The following is a 6884-nucleotide window of genomic DNA, read 5'->3' on the forward strand; positions in this document are numbered from 1 at the left end:
AGCGCTACTCAGATCCACTTTCATTTCCATGACAAGCTATAGTGCTAAACGAAAATAGAAATGAGAAAACATCATAACCCAAAACTATATTGTAAATACTGATCCATCGACCTCTCAATGGTTGGCCTTAGAAACTCTTTCAATCTCATCCTTCTTCTTAATGGCATAGCTGCGGAAACAAAAATCATCAATAGCCGTAAGCAATAAAGTCGCACATATCCAAAAAAATCGATTTGAAAAAAAAGGTTCACCAATCTAGTTTATACAATTTTACAATGAAGCAGTACATTTGGAATATATCTATAATTTTCTAAGATCAGAGAACACTCAAAATCTCAAGCATTTTACCTATTTGAAGAACCCTTGGCAGCATTGATGAGTTCATCTGCAAGGCACTCAACTATGGTCTTGATGTTCCTGAAAGCACTCTCACGTGCACCAGTTATTAGCAAATAAATTACCTGGTTAATACGGCGAAGTGGAGAAATATCAACAGCCTGACGCCTCACAACACCAGCCGAACCAATACGAGTTGCATCTTCCCTTGGCCCACTAGATGATCAAATGCAGAAGACAAAGCTATAAATGAGACATATATGGTAGGCATGAACTCCACTTAGACAAAAATATTTGAAAAATTGAAGATATGTGAGAAAAAATTATTATTTTATTTGAGATATACTTGTCAAACTAGCATTTCAAATGATCCACCAGCATTTTGGATACTCAATATTCAGTATTTGCAAATATAGATGAGCAAACCAATATCTGCAAATATTGAAACAACATTTGATACTAAGATTGGTCCATTGTAACCCCAGTTGAAATAAAATAAAGATTAAAGAATATTTGGATTAATTAAGCACCGATCATTAGTGCGCACCTGCACCTGTTGATGATAACATCAACAATGACTTGAATTGGGTTCTAGTCAGTCAACAAATGAATGATCTCCATTGCATGCTTGATGATGCATACAACCATTAGCTTCTTCCCGTTGTTCCGTTCATGCATCATAAGAGAGTTAGTGAGCCTCTCAACAATTGGGCACTGGGCCTTCCTGAAACGCTTATCCTGGTATCTACCAGCTGTGTGTGGCATATAAACTGGATGCTTAGAAGTAGTTGCTGTGATGTAATCCTCAACAGATATGACATTGATCTTCACCAAAAAGTGAGATCATAGTTACAGAGAAATCTTTCAAATTGTATATTCAAGATAAGTTCTAGCCTCTCCAATACAAGAACTTAAGAATAATACTCACATAAAAAAGGTAGAAACAGAAGTAACAATCACCTTGGTATTAGTAAACCCTCTTCATTTTCTATTTGTCTCCAGTGTATGTGTTAGTTTTTAAATTTATAACTCTAACACAATGTTCTCCACTTACAGAATGTTGTTGAGAAAGAATTACTCACTTTTATTGAATAGCAACACCTACTTACTTTTCCTTCTTCTATTTCATGGAATAAGAAACTAAACAGTAAAGCACATAATATTGCCCTCCTAATCTCTCCCCTCACCCGAGAGTTAGCTTATTTGTCTATCTGGTAACAGTCAATAGGAGTGAAACCTTGCTGATTGAACGTCATCTAAAAGTGGACGAGTAAACCTAAAATCACATGGAAGTGCGCTGTCCGAAAAGACTTACAATCTCATGGATTAGTGAAGATTAAACAATATATGGCAAAGTGGAAGAGAAAGATGTACATAGGTAAGTGACACCAATATTTACGACGAATCTTCCAGTCTTGTTAGAGATATCTATATACAAGCAGAAATTATGCAGAAAACATCTAGTGCTAAATGGAGCAACATAGTATAATTGTTGTTGGCCTCGCATCTGGCTCATTAGTATTATTAGTTGAGTTGAAGTAATCAGTTATTTACCAAGCTACATCAACTAGATTGGTTTGATTTATTAAAAGCTAAAACTTTAGATACTCAGGTGCTATACGTTGTAATTTTTCTTGTATAAATAAAATTTAAAAAATAGTACATTACATTTAGCTGATTCTAGGAAAAGGAAGGAGTTTTTAGCATTAATAAATATGTCACTATGAAAAAAAATGAGTTATTTAAAAGGAATGAAGAGAAATGGAAGATACCCGAACATCGTCGTAGGTCCAGCGATTGAAAAGCATAACGTCGTTGTGAATTTTATTCTCTGCGCTTGCATCCACCGGAGCGGCTACTTCACCTGCATCTATTTCTTCTTCTCTGCTCCAATTATTCACCTGCTGCACTAAATCTAATAGTTAAAATAATACATTTCTCATGATTTTAGTGTTTGCATATAACGATAGGGAGAAAATAAGGAGGGAGTTGTTCACCTTTGGCGGAGAAGTATCTTTGTTGTTGTCAGCTATCTGTTGCTGCTGCTGTATCAGAATAGAGCACGTTAAAACCCTAGAAAGTTTATAGTAAGGTTTCGGTGAAGTTGGGCAAATGCTATATTGTGATAGCTCAACCCACTAAATATTGGGCTTTCTGCTCTGATGTGTCAACGATCCGACTTTAACGTCAGGCCCAAGTCCACTATCTCTGGGTAAAAGCCACAAGCCCACAAATAGCCTGAATTAGTTAAATGGCAAAAAAAAAATTAGTTAGTGGTCATGTGGGTCCCACGAACGTATAAAGAGGAGACATGTCACCTTTAAATAGGTGTCTTATTAAAAGTTCAACAATTTCCGAACATAGTTTTGAAATAATTTTTCCAGTAATTCCTATTGGGAAGTTTTTCATATATATACTATAATAAGGACTTATTTATCATTTTTCTCAAAGTTTTTCAGTTTTCAATAAATACCTTAATTGTTTTAATAATTTATATAATCGCCCTTAAAATTCACTCACCCCATTATTAATGCCGTCAATTAAGGTATTCAGTTATATCCTTTTTTTCCCCTCTCATATCCTATCTCCCTCTTCTACCATGCAAATTTGATTTCCAATTCACGTGGCTTTTCACTTAATGGCTGTCTCTCCACTTCCTACGACGAAAATTATACATAATGTTTAGCACTCATCAACACATATAAGGTTTACTGTACTATATTTGATTAATGAGAAAAATAAGCAGTTGATTAATTTAAATTAATATGGCTGCTAAACATTAAATTAAAAAGTTTTGAAGCTTTGAATTCGATATTTTGGATTGGGTGTTCTTGCAAGTGATTGAGAATATCCTTTGGAGTTTACATCTCAGTTTTGAGGGAAATTGGTTAAGTATAGAGTTTATTTAGGTAAAAATTCAGATTGAAACTCGAAAAAGAAGTTGCAGAAAATTTTATGATAACTATATCATAAGTGTATCCGATACATTAATACCTTAAACTTAATTGTATCATAAATATATCATGCTTGTATCACAATTGTATCTAACGTGTATGAGTATCTGATACATTAATACCTAAAATGATAAATGATACAATACTAATACAATTATCATATATTTGTTGTAACGACTCAGCCGGTCATTTTGAGTATATTAGCCCTATCCCCTATTTACTGCTTCCCCCGTATCGTTTTCTGCTTACGTGACTTGCCGAGAGGTTTTGTTGTGGTATCGGAATGATTTGGGACACTTAGTCCTTAAAATGGAAGTTTAAGTCTTAAGATTTTGACTGTAGTCAGAACTGTGTAAAGACGACTTCGAAATAGAGTTTCATCGGTTTTGTTAGATCCGTTGGGTGATTTTGGACTTAAGAGCGCGTCCGGAATGTGATTTGGTGGTCCGTAGTAGAATTAGGCTTGAAATGGCGAAAATCGAATTTTTGGAGATTTTGACCGGAAGTGGACTTTTTGATATCAGGATTGGATTCCGATTCTGGAAGTTGGAGTAGGTCCATAATGTTGAATATGACTTGTGTGCAAAATTTGAGGTCAATCGGACGTGGTTTGATAGGTTCCGACATCGGTTGTAGAAATTTGAAATTTCAAGTTCATTAAGTTTAGATCGGAGGATGATTCATATTTTTGTTATTGTTTGATGTAATTTGAGGGCTCGACTAAGTTCGTATGGTGTTTTAGGACTGGTTGGTATGTTTGGTTGAGGTCCCGGGGGCCTCGGGTGAGTTTCGGATGCTTAACGGATCATTTTGGACTTGTGAAAGATAGTAGATTTTCTGTTTTTCCTAGTTGCTGGTTTCCTCCTTAGCGTTCGCGAGGGGTGCCCCGCGTTCGCGAAGAGGAGCTGGAGGTAGCAGGATGATTGTTCTTCGCGTTCGCGAAGTGGGGGTCGCGTTCGCGAAGGGGTTGTTAGGCAGTGCATCGCGAACACGAGAAGGGCATCGCGTTCGCGTAGAGAAAGTTGAACAGCTGGGACCCCAAGCCTTTTTGTCTACGCGTTCGCGATGTTGGTCTCGCGTTCGCGAAGAAGGATTTTCCTAAGCAGAATATAAGATTTCAAAAATGAGGGTTTGGCCATTTTTATCAAAACTTGAGTTAGAGAGCTCGGATTTGGGCGAGATTTTGAGGGATTTTCAGAGACATCAATTGGGTAACGATTCTTCACTTGATTTTGGTTATATCTCACTAATCTATTACTAATTTCATCTTTTAATTTCGCATTTGGGTGGACAATTTGGGGAAAATGGGAAGAAGTTCTTCAACTAAGATTTTGGGTTTTGATTGAGATTTTGATATCGGATTTGGATAATTTTGGCACGAGTGAACTCGTGAGTGAATGGACTTTCGGGTTTTGTGACTTTCTTCGGATTTCGAGATGTGGGTCCGGGGGAGGGGGCAGGTTGAGCCTATTTTGGATTTTGGCTTATAATTTCGTATTTTTCTTGTGGAATTGATTTCTTTAGCCTATATTAATTATATCATACTGCTTGTGGCTAGATTAGGGGCATTTGGAAACTGATTCGAGGGGCAAAGGCATTTCGGAGTAGGATTTTGTGCGGTTTGAGGTAAGTAACAGTCTTAAATATGGTCCTGAGGGTATGAAGCCCCGAATTTTTGGTATGATGTGAATTTTTTGGAGGTGACTCACATGCTAGGTGACGGGTGTGTGGGCATGCACTGTGGGGGATTGTGACTTGGTCTGTCCCGTGATAATGTAAAGTCGAATAGCTTATTATTAATTACATGTTCTCTCTGTCTTCTAGAAATTTGACTACCATTCATGTTATATACCATGCTTAGGCCATATGATATCCCTGTTGGGACCCGCAGTGTCAGTTACTTGTTGAATTAGCTGCTATTTGCTGTCTTGTACTCAGTCACAGTTTTACTTGCGTGCAATATCTCCATTTCCTCTTATTTTCTTTTTTATGCTTGTTATCATCTCTTTTGGGCTGATTTGCATGATTTCTGAGAGCCCGAGAGGCTGGAGAGGTTATAACTGAGAAAGGGCCTGAGTGCCGAGCTGTGAGCTATATGAGTGTATATGGATCGGGTTGCACGCCGCAACGGGCATGAGGGCTGAATATATATGGATCGGGCTGCACGCTGCAACGAGCCTTATGGCTATTTATGGATTGTGGATCGGGTTGCATGCCGCAATGAGACTCATGAATACTTATATGATTGGATCGGGATGCAGGCCGCAATGATATAGCGCTTGAGCTGAAGGAGACCCTCCGGAGTCTGTACACTCCCAATGAGCGCAGGTACCTATTGAGGGCTGAGAGCTGAGTGTTTGAGCTATTGAGAGCTAGAGTGATTGTTACCTGAGAGGTTGCATTTGTTTCCTTTGTTGCTGCACTTAGCTGAATTATGTCATTGTTCTGAACTTTTGGAAAATATTGTATCCGGTTTATCTGAACTTAGTAAATATACAACTGGCTTAACTTATATTGTCGGAATTGAATCATGTCTACTCTCATTGCTGAAATTACTGAAGTGAACGGTAATTGTATAGCTCGTCACTACTTCTCAGTTACTTATTTATTTTTGTTACTTACTGAGTTGGTTGTACTCACACTACACCCTGCACTTCATGTGCAGATCCAGGTGTATCCTGTCACGGAGGACGTTGATCTCGTACGTGGTTGAGTATCGGAGATTCACGAGGTAGCTGCCGGCATTCGCAGTCCTTGCCTCTCATTTCTTGTTATCTTTCTTTTCTGTATTGACATTTAGACACAAACTCTTGTAGACACTATTTCTTAGACTGGTTGTTTAGATGCTCATGACTTGGTGACACCCCGATGTTTGGGGCTATTTTTCTGCGTTGTATTTTGAGTTTAACTCTTGTCTTTATGAAAACTCTATCATATCAAGCTTTTGGTTTATTTTGTGAAACATTTGAAGTATTTTGAAAAACATTGGCTTGCCTAGTACCATCGATAGGCGCCATCACGACATGTTAGAGTTTTGGGTCGTGACAAGTTGGTATCAAATCCTAGGTTACATAGGTCTCACGAGTCATGAGCAGGTTAGTAGAGTTTTGCAGATCAGTACAGAGACATCTGTACTTATTTTTGAGAGGCTGCCGAACCCTTAGGAAATTTCACATTCTTGAATTCTTGTCGTGCGAATCGTTTGATTCTGGCAGCTGAATTTCTGTTGTTCTATTCTCTTAGAGATGGTGAGGACGTGTGCTATGGGGAAGGATGGACAATTACCAGTACCACCAGTTAGGGCCGCGAGAGGCTGAGGTCGTGGTAGACGCCACGGTAGGGGCAGAGGTGCAACTCGCACCGCAGCTAGGGTAGCACCTGCAGATTCACCAGTTTCCCCAGTTCAGGAGCAGGCTCCAGTTATGGATGAGCCTGTGGGACCAGCTCAAGCACCACCTGTGCCCATTGTGATTCCAGGCCTTCAGGAGGCCTTAACTCAGATTCTGACCATGTACACCAGTCTTGCTCAGGTGGTCTTTGTTCCGGCCGCAACAACCACTTCTTAGGCCAGAGGAGGTACTCAAACTCCTGCCG

The 6884-nt window shown here is 38.9% G+C and overlaps 1 pseudogene; it reads right to left on the reverse strand.

The window, feature by feature from the left end:
* Nucleotides 1–2247, reverse strand: LOC108946312 (small ribosomal subunit protein uS7-like; annotated as a pseudogene).
* Nucleotides 2248–6884: the final 4637 nt, after the last annotated feature.

This window comes from Nicotiana tomentosiformis, chromosome 12 (genome assembly GCF_000390325.3).
Source record: "Nicotiana tomentosiformis chromosome 12, ASM39032v3, whole genome shotgun sequence".
NCBI classification, from domain to species: domain Eukaryota; kingdom Viridiplantae; phylum Streptophyta; class Magnoliopsida; order Solanales; family Solanaceae; genus Nicotiana; species Nicotiana tomentosiformis.